We start from the raw sequence: 21,424 nt of genomic DNA on the forward strand, positions 1-21,424 counted from the left end.
ATACCCGTCAGCCATATATCACCTTCTCACTATCTCCTCCTCCAGGAGTGCTGAGCAGAGCCTGGTGGGATGTGGACACAGTGAAGGGGTCCTTGCAACTGTTCCCTTAACTCTGGGACTCCAGGTGGGTTCCACCAGGGCAGGCCCTTCCTCTGAGCTGTTGCTATGCACAGACTGCACCAGGTAGTTCTCAATAAGGACTTAGAACTGCAGAGAAGAACTCGACCTTGGGGAAAGAGACACCATATGTTCACCAATACTAATTCACCCCTGAGTCCTGACCTTGATACTTGTTTCTGTCTGCCTGAGACATGAGGAAACTAAGACAGAAAGGCCGTTATGCCATCACTCAGCAGAGCCTGACAGAGCTGACCACTGCGGAGCCTGTGGGCGAGTGCTTTGACTTGCTGCCACTGGGCAGCAGGACAGCATAAATAGCCCCAAACCACGTCAGGGCCTGTCTCTGTTCAGGCTGAACTAAACTGTCATATGGATGGCAACTTTCCCCTCCACAGCTGTTTAGCGTAATTTAAAAATCACAGCCCTTGCACCTACACGATCGGCACCACATGTTGTTCATCTTCCTTATTATCCTAAATTAAAGCGTTGCCTGGTGTCTGGATTTTCTGCGTTGACCATAATAATGGAGCTCTAGTCTGACTCCCAGTCTAACTTTGGGAGAAGGCGTATTGAATCAGAGGGGAGTTATGTAAACCTGATTTCAAGTGGCCGCAGCAAAGGAGACCTCCATTGTGGCTGGGTCTAAAATCCCAGGCTTAGGTTATAATGACGTTCAGATGCCAGTGCTGGCCTTGTGGTTTGGCTACTGTGCGTGACAGAGAGAGGGAGGGCGAGAGAGGACACGGAAGCAAGTGCATCTGGGCTTCATTAGTTGCAATGTAATTTACAAAAGGCAGCTTTTCAGATGTTGGGATAATCAGCAGGCTGTTATCGAGGTAGCGCACGGTAATCATGGGTTGACATGAGCAATCCATGCTCAGTGAGATAAATGGGTTTGACTGGCAGGGCAGCGGTTGGACTTTAATAAAAAACAAATTGAATTTTTTTTTCCTGCAGCTTAATATAAGAATCATCTGGACATATGCATAAAACCCACACAGTCGCAAAAACCCCTTCAGAAAGAAAAATGCCACATCGCTGAGTCTCAGAGCCAATTCCAGTGTTATAAATTCTGTGGATGTTTAGGCAGTGGTTGAGATGGGGGTGGGTGGGGTGAGGAGGAGAAAGCAATGCAGGGACCTCTCAGATTGATCCCAGCATAAATCACAAAATAATGGACAAGTAATTTAATACCATCCTGAAGCCTCAGAGTGAATCAGTATTTTTCCTACAATGAGGCTGGGCTCTTGTGGGTGAAGAACTTGAGGCTGTTGACTCCTAGAATTATGCCTTCTTTGGGAGTCATATATCCATGTGTGTCGCTTGGTCAAGACTGGAGTCTTCGCTGAGGGGTCTGTTCACCTCTCCTCTACAGACCCAGCATCCAGAGCACATGGAACTGCCTTCAGTCTGCCACATGCACCGTCTCCACAGTCCTGAGAACTCCACAGGGGCCCTCCCGTGCCTCGGAGCAGCTGTTTCATAGTTTGACTAGTTGGCTGTATGTACAGTTTTTCAAGTCTGGCACGTAGCAGGTGCTCTTGGACAAGCCTTGGGGTGGCTCACATACTCTGAGTCCATTTGCAGGGCACAGAGGAAAAGGGCAAAATTTCAGCAAAGAGCACTGAGGACATGGAGGAGGCTGTGCAGGAGGCCCCTGGAGTTTCTTTACATATAACAACACAGGTTCTCATCAGAGCTAGACTGAGCATTTTCTCTTATGTCACCCCCATGTGGACCAGAATGTCACCTTTTTAAAGGTCAGATTAAATAAGCCATGAGCATCTTTAAGACACCTAAAGCTTGTGAGGACAGAATGGAGGAATAGACTTATTTTTCACTGCAAGTTGATCTTGAATATAGATATTGGTACAAGAATGAGGTCATCATTAAAGATCAGAGAAAACCTAGAATTCTTAAGCTGGAATGATCTTAGAAATAATCCATCTGTAGATGAGGAGATGCAAAGACAAAAGTACTTGTCCAAGGTCTCACAGCAAATTGTCTGCAGAGGCAGGGCTAGAACCCTGGGTGCTGGGCTCTTTGGTGCTTCTCCATATCCCACGGAGTCCCAGAGCCATTCAGCAGGGCTACTTACAGATGCTATAGAAAGGGCCTGGCAAACCAGGAACTTCCCAGAGTATCTCACAGCAGGTAGCTGCTGCTTCCTCCAGATTGTGCAGTTCCCTGTCGATGTTGCTCAGACCCCCTTCCAATTCCCACACTCTGCTGTCCACGACTTTACCTCCTGGCATCACCAGTCTAGAGAGCACAGAGACAGCACTCAGACTGCTTGCAGGGCAGGCCAGGGGAAAAGCTTGACTAACCAGCTAGGATTTGTAATAGCCAGCTGGGGGGCCTTGGGGAAGTCAGGCTTCTTTGCTGTGAAGTGTGGAGATGGAATAAACTATCTCTGGGGATTCCATGGCAGTTTTTGTTTTGCTGCAGTGGAATCCTTTTATACCAAGTGAACCTTTCACTGGCCACACCCCCGAGCACTAAGAAAGAGATGGAGTAGAGTGGTACTGGTCGAAGGTGGGAAGAAACATGTGCCTTCTTTCTACACTCTGCACATCCCAGCAGACCCCGAGATCCCTTCTGAAGTGCAGGACTGCAGAGCATGGGTAGAAAAGCACTGGAATAAACTGCCTCAAGGGCCCTTTCAGCTTCCGCAGTTTATGATTCTATTAATAGTCAGGACTCAGGGGTCTGAACAGAGACCATATTAATACAGGGCACGATACCCTATGGACCCTCCCAGAGCTATTCCAGATCAAGATCCTCTCTTGCTTTCCCTTGACCAGGCAAAAGAGCCCAATGCAGCCAGGGGTTGCTGCCCTGGGCCTGCCTACCTCCTTGGTACCCAGGGCATCTCTCTCAGCTTTTCCCTGATCCTAGAAGCAGCATAACTTCAAGGATTAAAGATCCTATCCTGCAAGAAGAAAGACCTGAGGTGTCTTGAAAACTGGATTAGGCTGTCCTTTTAGGTTGCTGGGAAAGACTTGTCCCCTGCCAGTTCCCATGAGAACTGGGGCAGAGGCTCACCAAGTACATGCACTGCTCTCGCATGCGTTCAAAGCCATCTGGAAACAAGGAGGTTGTGAGACACGCTCCTGTATTTGCAGAGCTGAGGGTGGACTGCACGTGCTAGAACGGTGGTCCCAAGACGGGCAGGGATCACAAGCTGCAGCATCCCCTCGGACAAGACCCTCATCACCTCTCTTTGCTTTCACTAATTCTTCACCATCTCAGCCCCAAAGCCCCTCCATGTGGACTTAGCAACCCAGCCCTGCACCCCAATGTTATTATCCATATGTTGTTATCTAGGTTATGTCGGGCAGTTAGATGCACTGCCAACCCCGGACTGCTCACCAGATCCCTTCTTGCTTTTGTTCACACCTCAGGAAAGGAAGTGCAAGTTATTCAATAACTGCTGGGTGCCAGCACAGGGCATGTAGAGACTGCTATGAAAAGTCATCTGTTTTTAGCTCATCTGAAGTGGATATCTTTATTTTCAAGTGAGGAGACAGAGGCTCAGAGGGATATAATGAGTCAAAAAAATAAAGGACAGGCCCAATATTTGAATCCAGACACACCAGAGTATATTTTATGAACTTCAGTGTCACTTCACCTAAGAGTGTGAAGTCTTGGGCTCTGAGAAGTGTCGAGAGGGCTGACAGGTAGCTTGGAAATTCCCCAAAGGACTGGAGAAAGGACTTCCAGGGGCATCTGCAATCAGCAGGTTGCTTTCCTTAAGGCACCGGGTGGACAAAAAGAGATCTGAACCAGGAGTTTTCGAGGGTTGGTCCTCCTGGGCAAACCTGACAGAGCACCTGCTAAGAAGGCCAGCTCCTCCCTCACCACATTGGCACTAGCATTGAGACGGGTTTCTGCCAGGCTTGCCTGCAGTCCCAGGGGAGCTGAGGGGGCGGGTAATGAAGAGCACTATCCCGACTGGGCCCTGCAGCCGTGGCCCTGGAGGAGGCAGGGCAGGGGGAGTTGCAGTTCTGCTCCTGGCCTCTGAGATCTCGAAGATCAGGTGAACTTAGGGCAAAGCACACTTGTGAACTGGGCCATTTTATCAATACAGCATATTTCTCTATTTCATTCATTTCACTGAAATGAAATTCATTAATTTCTCTGAAATGTACTTTTGGAGAATAAGTCAACCACACCCCTGTGCTTCTACCTTTTCACAGAAGAAGGAACTGCTGGCTCTTGCCTGCAGCTCCTGATTCTTTCTTCATCAGTGAGTCGGGCAGGAACCTATAGGCAGTCTTGAATAGGGAGGCTGAAAAAAGGTGTTCTCAAATAAAAACTTCCTTGCCGCCCCCACGACACTCTGTAACTCTCAGGGTGCGCCTTTCAGGATCACATTAACATGCCTGTCGCCGAAGCCCCCTGCACTCCATTCTGCCTGCATTTTTGGCGAGCCTGGCACTAGGCAGACTTGGCTGACAGAAACACCACTCCAGGGCCACTGCACTGTAAAAGAGCAATCTTCTGCCCAGAAACTTTCCAGAAGGCTGGGAACTCACTTATCTGCTGGCAAAATTGCCAACTTGGGGATTCAGCGCCGCTTTTCTGCAAAACAGGCACTGAATTACCCTGCACTTAACAAATGGTTGCCCTGCTCTCCTAAAGCTGCCAACACAAATTGAATTGTATTTTTTCATTGGTGTATACAATGGGTGTGCTCTTGCCCCAGCACTAATTTCCCCCAAGCAAGATAAATGCACAGACCTAAGCCTTCCTGCTTACATCCTGTCTCATTCCAGCAAATTAAAATGTCACAAAGCTCCAGGATTCTTCAGGAGACCCGGTCTGTTGGGAGTGGTGCAGTGGGGGTGGGGAGGCTATCATTTGGTGTCACACCTCAGCCACCACTTAGGTGAGTAAGAATGAGCACTGATCAGAAGAGTTAAAACACTCACTGCTTGCTGTGAAATGAGCTTCTGAGGAAGGCGGTGTCGATGGAATCTTGCAAGAAGCGAAAAGCTATCATTTGGGCAGTCTTCTTAAGAGTTGTTTTGGCATTACTGGTATCCTGTTGTGAATTTTTCCCCTGCTCACTCTTATAACCAACCACAATCAATTTGGCTTAATTCAGTCCTATAAAAATTTTCACCTAGAGTGGCCACTTTGTGAATCGAAGTTCATCAGCAAACAAAGTTCACACAATAAGAACTGCAGTTTGATTTTGAGAGGCTCTCAGAGGAGAATCGCAGTAGGAAATGGAATTGCATTTGCAGCTGAAATGCCCCTGGTTGTGCCCGCCTGGATTCTCTGAAGTTGTCAAAGAACGGGTATTAATAATGTAACACCTGGTTTACGCATCCTCCTTTTCTCTTGGCATCTCCCATCAAAGGGCACTGCAGCAGCTCACTTTTGCCCCTCAGGCATCCTTTTAGGAAAGGGGTATGTAAGCCTGTGTATCATCATCCCATTTCCCAGAGCAGAAAACACAGGCCCATAAGAAGTTCCTGAGTACCTGAGCAGTACCTGAGAGAAGAGTATAGCACCGCCCCCCCCCCCCCCCCCAACACAATGGTGGAAGCACTGACCTCAAAGCAAATCTAGGGAACTTTTCCCTATTCCTGCCCAGAGGTCAGGCTGTTCGCACCAAATCTTCATTAACAAGGGTCTGCAAAGGGGCAGGCACTTCGTGTGAGAAGCAGTCAGGAGATGCAGTTTGGAGGCTGAAATATGTGACTTTCTGGGACATTTCAATAGTTTATAGAGCCAGTGGGACCACACACATGAAGTCAGAGCTGTCCCAGAAAATTCAAGATAAATGGTAGCCAACCCAGGGGGGCTTACAATCAAAAGCAGGGAACACCAAAAAGGCAGGCAGGAATAATAGAAGTCCATGGTAAGGATAGTTAACCCCTCATGCGCATTTCCGTTTAGAAAGAGACTTCATGTTCATCTTATTCAACATGGGGCAGGGCTGGAGGTGTGCACCCCGCTTTACAGGTAAGGAGGCTCAGGGAGATGGAATGGCAAGAGCGAATCCCTGAGCACAGCTGAGGTCCTGTGACCACTGCACCACACTCCCTCTCCCTCAAGATGAGAAACAGAGGCCCTTGTTGGCTCTGCACCAGCGTCAAGGGTGGCTGCAGGGAAGATATCCAAATGGAAGGTTCTGGCCAAGGACTGTCCTCCTTGACACTTGAGTTTCTCACTGTCCGAAATCCTCTCCCCCATACATCCAGATCTTCCTTCTATATATCCCTCAGGTCTCTTCTCAAATGCCAGCTCACCAGGGAGGTCTTTCTCAAACCCACCCTTACCCATCAAATTTATCCTCCTTACCATCATAATATTTTCTCCATAGCGTTTCTCACTTTTTATTTGTCAGTGTCCTGTCTCCTTCCTCTAAGTCCAGCCATGAGAGCTGAGACCTCGTCCTGCTTTATACCTCTGTCTAGATTAGGAGTTGGCTGTTTTTATAAAGGGCCACAAAGTAAATACTTTCGGCTCTGGGGACTGTATATTCTCCGTTGCAACCATTCAGCTTTGTCACTGTGGCATGAAAGCATTCACAGACAAAGCATAAAGGGGCATGACAGTGTCCCAGTAAAACTTTATTTATGGGTGATGAAATTTAAATTTTATATAATTTTTATATGTCATGAAATATTCTCCCTGCCCCCTCAACCATTTCAAACTATAAAAAGCATTCTTACCTTTTGTATGGGCTGTACAATACAGATATTGGGCTGGATGTGCCTTCAGGCCATAGATTGCTGCCCTCTGGTCAAGAGACAGGATGATAAAACAGACTCACAGGTATAGAGAACAACTAGTAGTTACCAAAGAGGAGAGGGCAAAGAGAAAGAGGCAAATTAGGGGAATGAGATTAAGAGGTACAAACTACTATGTATAAAATAAATAAGCAACAAAGATACATTGTATAGCACAGGGAATTGCAGCCATTATCTTATAATAACTTTTATTAGTGGAATATAATCTGTAAAAAAATACTAAACCACTATGTTGTACACCTGAAACTAGCATTATATTGTAAATCAACTATACTTCAATAAATACTTTAAGAAATACTTTAAAAAAAAAAAACCAAAACAGAACTGGGTAGCCAGGGCCTGAGGGCGGCAGTGTTGTCTTGGAGGCCTGGTTCTTTAAAGGAACACTACAGAATGCTTGCCCCTAGAGACCCAGACAACTACAGTGCTGTGTGTTTGGTTTGGGGGAGGAATGCTCTGGGAAGGCAGGGAAGAGGTGCCTCCCACGGGTGGGGAAACAAGTTGGATCAGAGACATTCCTCAGAGGAAATAGCAGAGAAACACCTTCATTCATACATTCAAGTACCAAGTGTTGAGAGGTACTGGGGTAGGAGCTCAAGATGAAGACAGGCATGACTTTTGCATTTAATGTGAAAAGTGAAAGTGTAGTCGCTCAGTCGCATATGACTCTTTGCAGTCCCATGGACTGCAGCCCGGCAGTTCCTCTGTCCGTGGAATTCTCTAGGCAAGAATATTGGAGTGGGTTGCCATTTCCTTCTCCAGGGGATCTTCCCGACCCAGGGATCAAACCCAGGTCTCCCGCATTGCAGGCAGATTCTTTACTGTCTGAGCCACAACTCAACAATTGCAAGGGGTTCATAGACATTAACTATTATTTCATTAAATTGATGGTAGGTGCTTATGGAGAAGAAATAGAAGGTAGTTATGAGGATATAATAGGTACCCAGGCTAGGTGCCAAGGAGGATGTGGGCTTGTCTGGCAAATAAAGTGGGGAGGGATGTGCCAGAGCTGTGCAAAGGCTCAGGGGTGTGAAGGGACTGTCAGGATGGACGCACTGTGAGATATGTGCTGGGGAGTGGGGGTGAGGACTCCTCCTGAAGGGGTGTCCAGTGCCTTAGGGTCTTGTGTGTGGTGTTGAGGAGTTTGGGTTTAATCCTGCAGTCTAAAATTTTTCATTTGAATGGTGGCCAACCACCTCCCTGGATGGTTCGGTATAAAATCTTGACTTTTCCATCAAAGGCTCAAGACCTCTCATCAAATCTGCCTCACAGGAGAACTTCCAAGAAAAGAAATTGCCATCTATACTTCAGTTCAGTTCAGTTCAATTCAGTTCAGTCACTCAGTCGTGTCTGACTCTTTGCAACCCCATGAATTGCAGCACGCCAGGCCTCCCTGTCCATCACCAACTCCCGGAGTTTACTCAAACTCATGCCCATCAAGTTGGTGATGCCATCCAGCCATCTCATCCTCTGTCGTCCCCTTCTCCTCCTGCCCCCAATCCCTCCCAGCATCAGGGTCTTTTCCAGTGAGTCAACTCTTCGCATGAAGTGGCCAAAGTACTGGAGTTTCAGCTTCAACATCAGTCCTTCCAATGATCACCTAGGACTGATCTCCTTTAGGATGGACTGGTTAGATCTCCTTGCAGTCCAAGGGACTCTCAAGAGCCTTCTCCAACACCATATTTCAAAAGCATCAATTTTTCGGCACTCAGCTTTCTTCACAGTCCAACTCTCACATCCATACATGAACCACTGGAAAAACCATAGCCTTGACCTAATGGACCTTTGTTGGTAAAGTAATGTCTCTGCCTTTTAATATGCTATCCAGGTTGGTCATAACTTTCCTTCCAAGGAGTAAGCGTCTTTTAATTTCATGGCTGCAATCACCATCTGCAGTGGTTTTGGAGCCCCAAAAAATGAAGTCTGACACTGTTTCCACTGTCTCTCCATCTATTTCCCATGAAGTGAAGGGACCAGATGCCATGATCTTAGTTTTCTGAATGTTAAGCTTTAAGCCAACTTTTTCACTCTTCTCTTTCACTTTCGCCAAGAGGCTTTTTAGTTCCTCTTCACTTTGTGCCATAAGGGTGGTGTCATCTGCATATCTGAGGTTATTGATATTTCTCCCGGCAATCTTGATTCCAGCTTGTGCTTCTTCCAGCCCAGCATTTCTCATGATGTACTCTGCATAGAAGTTAAATAAGCAGGGTGACAATATACAGTCTTGACATATTCCTTTTCCCATTTGGAACCATTCTGTTGTTCCATGTCCAGTTCTAATTGTTGCTTCCTGACCTGCATACAGGTTTCTCAAGAGGCAGGTCAGATGGTCTGATATTCCCATCTCTCTAAGAATTTTCCACAGTTTCTTGTGATCCACACAGTCAAAGGCTTTGGTGTAGTCAATAAAGCAGAAATAGATGTTTTTCTGGAACTCTCTTGCTTTTTCAATGATCCAGCAGATGTTGGCAATCTGATCTCTGGTTCCTCTGCCTTTTCTAAAACCAGCTTGAACATCTGGAAGTTCTCGGTTCACGTATTACTGAAGCCTGGCTTGGAGAATTTTGAGCATTACTTTACTAGCGTGTGAGATGAGTGCAATTGTACGGTAGTTTGAGCATTCTTTGGCATTGCCTTTCTTTGGGATTGGAGTGAAAACTGACCTTTTCCAGTCCTGTGGCCACTGCTGAGTTTTCCAAATTTGCTGGCATATTGAGTGCAGCACTTTCACAGCATCATCTGTCAGGATTTGAAATATCTCAACTGGAATTCCATCACATCCACTAGCTTTGTTGGTAGTGATGCTTCCTAAGGCCCACTTGACTTCACATTCCAGGATGTCTGGCTCTAGGTGAGAGATCACACCATTGTGATTATCTGGCTCTTGAAGATCTTTTTGTACAGTTCTTCTGTGTATTCTTGCCACCTCTTCTTAATATCTTCTGCTTCTGTTAGGTCCATACCATTTCTCTCCTTTATCGAACCCATCTTTGCATGAAATGTTCCCTTGATATCTCTAATTTTCTTGAAGAGATCTGTAGTCTTTTCCATTCTGTTGTTTTCCTCTATTTTTTTGCGTTGATTGCTGAGGAAGGCTTTCTTATCTCTCCTGGCTATTCTTTGGAACTCTGCATTCAAATGGGAATATCTTTCCTTTTCTCCTTTGCTTTTTGCTTCTCTTCATTTCACAGCCGTTTGTAAGGCCTCCTCAGACAACCATTTTGCCTTTTTGCATTTCTTTTCCATGGGGATGGTCTTGATCACTGTCTCCTGTACAATGTCACAAACCTCCGTTGATAGTTCATCAGGCTCTCTGTCCATCACTTAGTGCTGAGCAAACCCCAGTCAGTTCTGTGATGTCAGCCAAGATAGTCTAAGCAAAGTAGCAAAATTTGGAAATGATACTCTGACACAGACCTGATTTTCTTTAAAACAGGATGCGATTCTACCCATTTTGCAGGATAAAAAGTTCAGAGTTGTCTCCAGGGGAAGTGAGGATAAAGTGATTTCCCTCACATTGGTTCTTAACCTATTATGACTCACTCTGACACATTCTTCAGCTGGATTTTCTTCATGTTTGCAGGTGTTCTCATTTATCAACCACTCCCTTTGCATGACTGAGCCACTGTAGGTCTCTGGATGCCTCTGAGTATGTGGCTTAGCCTAGGACTCCTTGGTCCTTCTGCAGAGTATTCATTTTCATCTTTCACCCTGAGCGGAGAAAGGAAGACTGTGATGCCCTGCTGCTTCACGCCCTCTGGGCCTATAGGCTCCTTCTGTGGCCCTCTGTTTCCATATTTCACTCCAACTGTCTCTTTCCCCTCTTTGGCCCCCCACCCCTATCCCTGCCTCTCTGTTACATAATTATCCATAACAGAAAAAGAAGATTTTATTATTTTGTTTTAATTATTTGAAAAGGTTTCTTTTTTTTTATATAGGTTTCCTGTTTCTCATTTAAAAGGCTGATGAAACAGCAGTCTTAGATTCATCCCTCAGAAACCAGTAAATAAAAGTTTTTCTTTGTGGATGAACCCTCACTGGCTAAAATGTTGGCCATCTGCTCTCTACATAAGGATGCCCCAGGCCAGGGAACTCTGTCCTTACAAAAATCAATCCTGAGGAGCCAGCTTTACTGTGGAGAGAATGCAGACTCTGAGAGAGAACGCCAAGGATCCTTCCTCTGGAGCTGCAGTCACCATGTTTGGAGGAAGAACTTCCTCCAAGGACTCAGCCTTGGATCCCTCTCCTTATGAGACTGTTCCCAACTCTGTGTGAGACCCAGTGGTCTGGACTGAATGCTGTGACCCTGTGGGGCCTTCCATCCCAGAACACTTTCTCAGACCCACATACTTTCTTCTGCTCAAATGCTTCCCTCTTCCAAGACAGCACTCCCAGAATTTTCACATTCTTGATCACCTTCAGTCCTACCTGCGCAAACTTGCTCCCTTAGAGGAAAAGTCCTGAAAATAAGCTGATTTCACATTCAGAGAGGGTCTTCCTGGGTAACTCATACCGTAAAGAATCTGCCCGCAATGCAGGAGACCTGGGTTCAATCCGTGGGTCCAGAAGATCCCCTGGAGAAGGGCGTGGCAACCCACTCCAGTATACTTGCCTAGAGAATTTCATGGACAGAGAAGCCTGGTAGGCTACAGTCCATGGACTTGCAAAGAGTCAGACACAACTGAGCGACTAACACACACGTATAGAGACAACTACATATGGCATCACCGACTCGATGGACATGAGTTTGAGCAAGCTCCAGGAGTTGGTGATAGACAGGGAAGCCTGGTGTGCTGCAGTCCATGGGGTTGCAAAGAGTCGGACACTGAGTGACTGAACTGAACTGAACATATGCACATAACAACTCTTTTCCTTAAATTATCTTTCAGGTCTAGTGTCTCTAATATGTTGAGAATCAATCTTAGTTGTGTTTACCTTCTCTTTCTTTTTAGAATTCCATTAGAATCCTGGGTTCTAATAGTTGCTTCCTTGATATAAGGAGTTTAATTGTGCAGCTCTTAGAATGCCCTGGAGAGTCCGATGAAGATAAATAACCTTAAGTAGCCTCCCTTGGGGATGAGAGATATGCTCTTTACCCAGAGGCTCTTGTTAAGGAGATTTGCTAATTGTTTCAACAGTGGTAGACTACTCCCCAACTAGGTAGGAGGCTCCTTCAGGGCTGGGATCATTTCTTAGCCTCTGAGGTTTTTCCTCTGGAGAGGGAAATGGCAATCCACTCCAGTATTCTTGCCTGGAGAATTCTGTGGATGGGGGATCGTGGTGGGCTGCTGTCCATAGGGCCACACAGAGTTGGACATGACTGAATTGACTCAGTAGCAGCAGCAGCAGCAGCAGCAGAGGTTATTCCCTTAAGTCCTAACACAGGGCCCAGGCATAGGATGGATTCCAGACTGTCCCCAAGAGTGCTTTTGTGCTCTCTGATTGTTTGAGCAATAGCTAAAGAACCCTATCAATTTTCTTGCTGCCTTCATGTCCTCATCTGTAAAAGGAGACACTCTCTCTCAACCTCATTTAGGGGAAGAAAAGGGAAAAAAAGTCACATTTACTGAGCATTAGTGACATCCTGTGTTTTCCCTTCTGCTATTACCCCTGATTGCTATGAAGCACATTTTAGTATCCATCTCACCGTACAGACAAGGAACTCAGGCTCAGTAAGGCTTCTGTGTGTGTTAGTCACTTAGTCGTGTCTGACTCTTTGCAACCCCATGGACTATAACCCACCAGATTCCTCTGTCCATGGGATTCTCCGGGCAGGAATATTGGAGTGGGTTGCAATTTCCTTCTCCATCAGTAAGGCTTAGTGACTTACCAAGTAATGTAGTTATGGAGTGGTAGAGATGGGACTACTCTTACGTGATTTATTCCAGGTAAGGACCTAAAATAGCAGTGGTAAGGGGTCAGTAGGTGGTGATCATTGTTGCCATCAGTGCTGTATTCACACAAAACCAGGCTCTTGGATTTCCAAGCCCATGCTGTAAGGGTAAATGAGAGGAACCATGCAGAATTTGCTGGGGTAGGAGGAGGAGCCTCATACATTGGGTGAAATTCAAGTAGTTTAAGCCACATGCAGTTGCAAATTAACAGTCAATGTCCAGAGGGTCTGCCAGTGTGGCTGTGTGGGTGGAAGCCTCCCTTCTTAGGGTCCCTTGTCTCCTTCCTCCAGTCCAGCCTCCTTCCTTGGGTGCAAAGAAGGCCTCTACAGAAGGCCCAGGCTACAGTCTCAAAAGAAAGACTCATTTTCTCCCCCAGGGCAGGAAGTGGAGAGATGTATCATAATTTTGGAGCATGCTCTGTCAGTCCCTCCTGCAGATTGCACACAGGAGTCCGGTTGATGGAATGCTATTGCCCACAACTACTCCAGTGCCAAGCAATTGCTTTTCCCACCCAGTCCCACTGAGAACACACTGGCAACACATACCAATTTCACAAACAAGAAAATAGGACCCAGAAGGAAAGAAGGGTTTTCTCCCAAATTCAGGTTAGTTCTTTTCTCCCATTTTTACCATCTCTGCTGACCAGGAACTCAGCTGCATTTCCCCTTTCTTCACTTCAGAGGCTGTGGGATCAGTGAGCAGGTGGAGCAGGGGAGGGAAAGGGGACCACTTGGCACCCAGGTTCCAGAGGCTTTGCTGTGCCCAGAGACCACTGGGAACTTGGACTTGAAAGGCCTGCCCTACACTTTGAGTTACCTGCCCCTGAAAAGCACACACACATTCAAAATCACTGACTGAAACTGGTTCTCAATTTTATTTTCTCTGCCCCCTCTTATTTCCCTAGCTAAACTTAAGCATTGACACTTGTCGCTGCTACGAAAATGTGGCTGTGGGAAAAAAAAAGTCTCTATGCCATTGACAAAAGAGGAAAGGCACTCTGTTCAGTCAACTGTGGGAGAGACAGAATTATTTATACTGCTTTTGTCAGTCACTGGGAAAGGTAATTTCATTGCTGAATTTTAAGTTTTTCATTAATTAACCACTTTTTCAGTTCAGTGCTCCACAGCTAGGCAAAAACTCACAGCAGAGCCATTTTGCAGGAAGGCTGGGGGGAAGCTTGGCTTTGGCCCGGCTGCTCCCAGGACATAAAGAATGTTTTCGTATTTTTGTTTTCTGCAGTTTCTTGGGCTGTGTGCTGGTGCAGATATTAGATGTTTCATTTAAGACTCAGTCTCACCCAAACTGTCTGCAATTTAATATGTCATAATATATACTTGGGTAAATCATCTCTGTGTCATCTCTCTCAACGTTCTGTTATTAAAGCCCATTTTTCATGGTAAAATATTCCTCCAAGAGATGACAAGAGGTACATACGTCCCCAAGTCTAGTATTTAACACTAATAGGCTGAGCCTTCTCTCTGAAACTAAACTAGGAATTGAGAAAATGTAGCAGAATGAATCAGGAAAATGCTTTCTTAGAAATGGAATGAGATTTAGACTCAAAAGAGGATTCAGAAGAAAGCTGACATTTTACCTGAACCCTCCAGATAATTGCTTCATCTTTTCCACTTCGCTCGGAAAGTAGAAACCTGGCAAGACTTGCCTAGGGAACAGCAAGTGACTGGTTTCAGGGAGTCTGTGCAGTGGCTCTCAGTGAGGACAAGGCATGCAAAGTTGTCAGAACTCAAGTGTAGCAATAAATTGATATTATGGGATTGTGAAATTTCTGTCTGTAGACATCCTTTGGAATCAGAGTCTTTGAAATGTCACTCCTGCCCCAAACAGAGAGCAGATAAAAGCTTTGTTGATTCCAGAGAGACACCTGAATACCTATTTTGTACAGGTTCAGGACAGGTGCTGGGCAAGTGGAGAACATGAGCTTGGTCCCCATGAGTTTATAAGCGGATGAACCAAGATGGACTATGTTAGTGGGGCTGCCAGTTGGCTCTTAGCAAAGCCAGTATTTTCTGGGCCCTGATCACATGATCCTACTGTATCAATAGGGAATCAGTTATCTAAGCCATAGGTAACCAACTTGTCAGCCAGGTTGTACTGAGCATCTAGTGAGTTTTAATGTGTGAGAACACTGAAGGCAGTGAGACGGCCAAGTGACACAATCTAGTTTCTGTTGCCTTTGGTCACAGAGCAGCTGGCTTTGCTTAAAGGCCCCTCCTCACCAAGTCTTCTTTATAGAAAACACCACCCAGAGTTCCTTGCATATTAAAGAATAAAACTTGTATTTATTTTGATGAGGATAGCTAACCTATTCACTGTGAAAATTTGAGAAAACAAAGCCTAAAAATGCAGAAAAAGTACTTGTAACTTTATGACTTAAAGGTGACCACATTTAACATTTTGTTGCATGTCCCCCCAGTCTCTTTTTCTTTTTATCCATATATTTATGTTACATAGTTTATAGATCACAGTACAGTTCTGTTTTGTGACTTTTTTTATTGCATAGAGATATGCAATGAGCATCTCCCAGGTCATTAACTGTTCTCCTCCAACCTTATCTCCTGTTCCCACTATATGCCTGAATTACTTCACTTAACCGTTCTCCTTTTTAGGCTCTTTCTTTTCTTGCTATTATCAGTACATCATATTCTGGAAACTAAATTGTACTCACCTCTACATCATTTCTATTAAACAAATCCTAAGTTTTGAATTGCTGAGGCTAAGGTTTTTGCCAAACTTTAAGGTTATTGCCAAATTTTCCACCAAAAACCTTCAACCAGTTTGCATTCCTACCCACAATGTATATGACAACTTGTTTCTCCACATTCTTGCCTTTGCTTATAAGGTTTAAAATCTTAACAACATGTGAGTGCTTTGAGGATACCTTGCCCCACAGTAATATCAACTTTCCATGTGGACTTGAGTCAGTACACCCAGGACATCTTATTTCTTGTATTGGAAGATAGCATGTCAATTCTGCTACTATTAGTGGTTTCTTAAATATGAGACAAGCTTGCAATGCTTCCTTGATGCTCTAGTGAGTTCTGTGTAAACCCAGGATGTCCTGACAAGCATGATGTGGACACTCCAATCCCCGGGACCCTAATGACTGATTAGAATTCAGCCATGGTGGGTGCCTCACCAACAGGCCTGGATAAATTGGACGGCTCATAAAGTGATCCAGGCAGGGTGACTCTGACTGGGTCTTGCCTGTTTTCGTATCCTGTTTTCATTCCTTCCTGCAAGCTTGCAGCTCAAGTAGGGGCCACCAGGTTCAACTTGCCACAAAGGGCAGCTCCAGGAGACCCTATGTATCTAGCCATACTGGAAAAGTTCTCAATTCAGTAAAACCTGATTTGGTGCTGATACACAAAATTGTGAGTGTCAGTAGTGGTCCCCACACATGCCTAGAGATTCTTCTCTTTCTTTTCTCTTCTTTTTCCTTCCTCTTTTCTTCTTCCTCTTCCCCTCCCTTTTCCCCTCCTTCCTCTTCCTCCTCTTCTTTTTTATCTATCGGCTCCAATTTAATCTCTCCAAGTACTGAACGCGTATGCAAAAAGTAATAAAATCCTTCTAGGAGAAAAACAGAGTTTATGTTCAGAATAACAATCTCTGTATTTTGCAAGATGCTATGAAGTTGCTGCTGTGCGATGGGGAGGGACTGGGTGAGGAGAGACTGGCTGCCTTTGTCTAGCTGCCCTGTTTTTCCATGGATAAGCTAAGCCCATGGAAAGGTGGCTGCTGGCAATGAAGAGAGCTGGGCCACTGCCTTGGGGATTCTCCACTGAATAATCTGACTGAGAAGATCCCCAGGGCTCCTCTTATTTGTTTAGGCTCTGTTATTGTTTATTCAGTAGCTAGCAAATATTATTTTTCCATAATCGCTTGCTTGATGCCTGGTTTCTAACACTCAATTGGTTTTCTTTGCCTCCCTTTGCTCTTGTTACCCTCTCTCTAACTGCAAGTTTCTCTTAGGCTTGCCAAACAGGGTCCTGGGATATCTGTGTGTGTGTGTGTGTGTGTGTGTGTGTGTGTGTGTGTGCATGCGCGTGTATGCTCAGCCACTCAGTCATGCCCAACTCTTTGTGACCCCATGAACTGTAGCCTGCCAGGCTCTGCTATCCTGGGATATCTATCCACATCTATCTATCTATCTATCTATCTATCTATCTATCTCCATATCTCTATCTATCTATTCATCTATCTTCCTGCACTTCACTCCCCTTCATGCTCTCCATTAGGAAGCTACACATTAGTAAAACCTGGGTTTCAATCTCCATTTCACTTTTTGTTCTTAGACTTGAAACTTCTTTGCCTCAAGTTTCATCAGTGAGTTTAACAATCTTCTCTCTGAGGGATTTATGTAGGGATTAAATGAGAATATATTAAATCATTCTGCCATGCGAATCCACAATAGCATCCAGACCCAGAATTCACTTTGTCAGCTCGAGTTGTGCTGTGCTGTCATCTTCTCATGCTCCATGCCTGGCATAGAGCAAGTGACCAGTAAATGGAAGCTGTCATGATGATGGTGATGATTTTCTGCTTCCTTCAGAAAACAGCCTCAGGTCAGTAGGCTGCACTGTTATCCCCAAAGGGTATTCTGATGAATGCCCTTGGTTATACATAGCCTGCAAGTCTGGGTCCCAGGGAGAGGGTCAGCTGTCCTGCCTCTCTGGAAGATCCATAAATGGTGGACCTGAAGACAGACAAAGTCTTCTTCTTCTTCCCAAGGAAGGGAACAGAGTGCTTTTGAGGGCACATCACATGTCCCTTGTCCAGGTAGAGCAGTCTTATAGAGATTCTACCTATACCTGTGAGAAGGAAACTGGTTGCCTTACCTGAGGTGCCCTAAGTCCCCAGCAGATTGCCAAGGTTCACTCACTCAGGGTTTGGAATTGACCTAATTATCAAACTCTGCAACCCCTGGATCCCTTCTAGAAACAGTGCTTTCTATTGCTTCATCCTAGTCGTTCCAACATTTATCTGCACATTAGAATTTTCTTGGAATTCTTAAAAATTGTCAAAGCCCAGGTCTCATCCAGACCAGTTAGTCACAATCTTAGGGGTGAGATACAGACACCAGGGTTATTTCAAGGCACCAAGTGATTCCTGTGGCAGACCAGTTTGAGAAGCACTGGCCTAGCCTAAGGTGAAAAGAAGGTGAAGACTGTGCAGTGACTCAGATCCCAGCATGGTCCATGCGTGCCGTTATTTGGTCCACCCTAGCACTGCCTGTCCCCCAGAAGGGTTGCTGGGAAATTTGCTATGGTGCGTGTTTTGTTCCATTGATTGGATGCTGTTATGTCTTTTTCTAAGGTTTCCTTACCATGTGCATCACAGACATAACATCTAATCTCTATTTTCCTGGGGGGAACTCAGAGGACATTTTGCAGATACCATAGTGAGAACCTTAAGAGAAAGTGAACTGGTATAGAAGTTTTCAATCACTTTGCCCTCAGCAGGCAGGACCCCCTTCCCCGGTCTCTCTGTAATAAAGCACGAGGCCCAGGGGTCCTCTTGGATCAAATCCTGGAAGAACCATGGGAAAGTAAAGTGATAGCAGCACAAATGCACCAAAAAGTAAAGCAACAACCCAGAGATTATAAGAATAGCTCAGCCTGTCTCTGACTCAGAGCGGAGCATCTTGAGGCCTCTGACTCTTCACTTGTGAGGATCTCAGTGGACAAACTGAGCTCTTCATTCCAGGACTCTGCAAATATGGGTGCTTTTTATTATTATCATTTATCTCTTAGGAGGGAAGTGGAGAAAGAAAAGAAATAAATGGAAGACTGGACTGAGCAACTCAGGGTGAGGCATCTCCACAGATGACCTTGGTAGCGACAGGAAATCTTGGAGGAGATGAGCATTTTGCCACACTGTCTCAATAGAGCTAGGAAGCAGTGGTCTTTCCCTTTACTAGGGTGGGAAGTGGTGGTGGAGATCCTCCATGCCAGGCATGGGACTAGGTACTCTATGAACACCCATTTGACAGTGTCTATGCCTCTATTGATTAGATAGTATCACTGACTTAAAGAACATGAGTTTGAGCAAACTGGGAGATAGTGGAGAACAAAAGAGCCTGGCATCCTGCAGTCCATGGGGTCGCAAAAAGTCAGACATGACTTAAAGGCTGAACCACAACAATGCCTCTGTTGATTTGTTTTTGTTTCAATTTTGATAGCTAAAAAGATAATATAGGTAAAAGACAATGTCTGTCACCCACGTGATACTGGCCTTTGAAAGTCCAAGTTGGAATTATCTGTTTCCAGGGTTCAGAAGGATTATCCCCTGAGAGAAAGTTATATTATCCTCGGCAATGAGGGAGGCAACTCCCTACATCAGAAAGAGACTATTGGTTTGTATGTCACAAAATCATCAATTGTCCTACCTCCTGCTGGTATGTCATTCACCATTTTGCCATGTATGTCTGTAGCATTTTGCTAATTGTGGTGAGGGGGCGGTCTATGTCCATGCAAGCAATGGCGCTGTGGCCAGGGATGCATTAGGCTTTGAAAATTGTCCTAGTCTATAGGTAGTCTCAAGGTCATGCAGAAAGACTAGGTATTCATGAGCTTTTCTGGTGCTTCCCTGAATCTTTTCTCAACTTCAGCACCAACCCTCCAACCCCCTGGGGTCCAGTGATCTTTACTGACTAATAGTCAATGTTTCCCTTTCATTAAGCAATCCAGGTTACCCCCTTGCAAACAATTGAAAGTGTTTATATAGTTCAAAAAAATATGTAAAGGCACCCTACCTATCTAGCACTGAGTGCATATTCAATATAAGTAAATGGAATTTGAAATAAATTGCTTTTGGAGAGAGATGTGGATAATTAATTGTTAAACAGCAGATATCTTCTACTATGTTCTAGGCCCTATGCCATTACAGAGAAGTCAAACTGGCCACTGCTCTTTGGGAGGCTGTGTTTTTGTGAGCAAAGCATATAAGGACCAGCTTCAATTCACAGCATGGAATTTAAAAGGCCGGTCCAGGCAGGGGATATAATTTGCCTTTGCTCTTGTCTTTGAGAACCAAGTCAAGTCTCTACGTAGAAGGTACCCTACCCAGGATAGACTAGCCCTTTCAGATATGTTAAGCCCTTTCCTGAGTATTGTCGTTTTGGTCGCTGGAGCACTTGTTAGAAGGTTAATAGTTAAGAAATAAGTTAGGAAAAAGAGCAATCTTTTCTCTGCCCATAAGCCCTCCATTCTCATAAATTGGGTCCACATTCACTCCAGTGTGTATTTTGTGAAGTACTGTACTCAAATGTGAACACTGTACAAGTGAAACATTTTAGGAATCTAGCTCTCTCTTTCTTCCTTTCTTCCCTTCTTCGCTTTCCTCTTTCCTTCACTTTTCACATTTCTAGGGTCATGACCTTTTCAAGGAGTGAAATTGTTCTTCCATACTCAGCTCTGGGAAGATACCATCTGGAAGATGGGCATTTGGAGTCCACATTTTAAAGAGGAAACTGACAAATTTATGCTTAGATAAGGTTATAGGCCTGGAGAAGGGGCCATGTCTGATCAAAGAACTGAGGGTATATAGTATAGAAAAGAGAAAAACGTGAGGTGCTAATAATTGTTTTCAAATAGTGGAAAGACCATCATTTGGGGAGAGGATAGACTTCCTTAGTCCTGTCCAGATGGCAGGATAGGAGCTGTAAGTAGATGTTAAAATACAGCAGGTTTGAGCTTGGACTAAGTCAAACACAGCTTAAAATGAAATCTCGTCCTACACAGGAGGTGCTGTCTTGTAAGCTGCAGGCAGCATACACCTCGAGGGCCTCTAGCAGAAGTTGGATGACTGCCAGGGAGAGCAGAAGGGGATTCCTGCCCTAGATGGGCAGAGAATTGCAAGGTTCACGTGGCCTGTGGGAGTCGCTTCCTCTTCGTCCATTGCTTTCCTCTCCTCCTCTTTCTCTTAATTCTAAATCCATTATTAAATCCTTGTTGAGCAAAGCCAAGAATCAGTGACTCTCACGCTGGCCTGTACTAGAATCACTTTGAAAAGCTTTCCAATAGCATTACCATAACTAGTTAAATCCAAACATTTGGGAATGAAACCCAGGCGTCTGTATGTGTTTACAGTCCCCCAGCTGATTTTTGAACATGATTCATTTTCAGACTTGATGGATGCTCCACTGACACAGGGCTTGGTTTCCCCTTAAGCTCCTGTACCTCAACCAGCAAAGGGTCACAACTTCTTTTATGCAGCCCAACACTCCTCTTCCAGTCACCAAGGTGCTGTTATATAGTCAGTCACATAAACAGCTATAATCCAGGCAGTTCCCCCTTATTTTAAAGTCTGTTGAAGGGTACAAGCACTCTGTTCCCATATGGGGCTTGTTGCGAGCCAGAAAGAAGGCAAGCACATTCTCTGAAATTGTAAGGAGCTGTGGACCTGTGCTTTGTTGGTATCATGGGCCTTTCTAAAGTTGTGCTGTTCAAGAAACATAGATAACTTGAAATTTTCTAGTAGCCACATTAAAAAAGTCAAAATGAACAGATAAAATTAATTTAACACAGTATATCCAAAACACTATAATTTCAACATGAAAATGATGTAAAATTATTACATTAAAAATTACATGGGAATATCATATAATATGGGCTTTCCAGGTGG

The 21,424-nt window shown here is 45.0% G+C and overlaps 1 protein-coding gene across 2 annotated transcripts in view; it reads left to right on the forward strand.

The window, feature by feature from the left end:
• The window catches only part of ALK (ALK receptor tyrosine kinase), a 724,846-nt gene that overhangs the window by 348,048 nt on the left and 355,374 nt on the right, over window positions 1-21,424 (forward strand). The gene's annotated exons all lie outside the window — the stretch shown is intronic.

This window comes from Odocoileus virginianus, chromosome 2, assembly GCF_023699985.2.
Source record: "Odocoileus virginianus isolate 20LAN1187 ecotype Illinois chromosome 2, Ovbor_1.2, whole genome shotgun sequence".
NCBI lineage: Eukaryota > Metazoa > Chordata > Mammalia > Artiodactyla > Cervidae > Odocoileus > Odocoileus virginianus.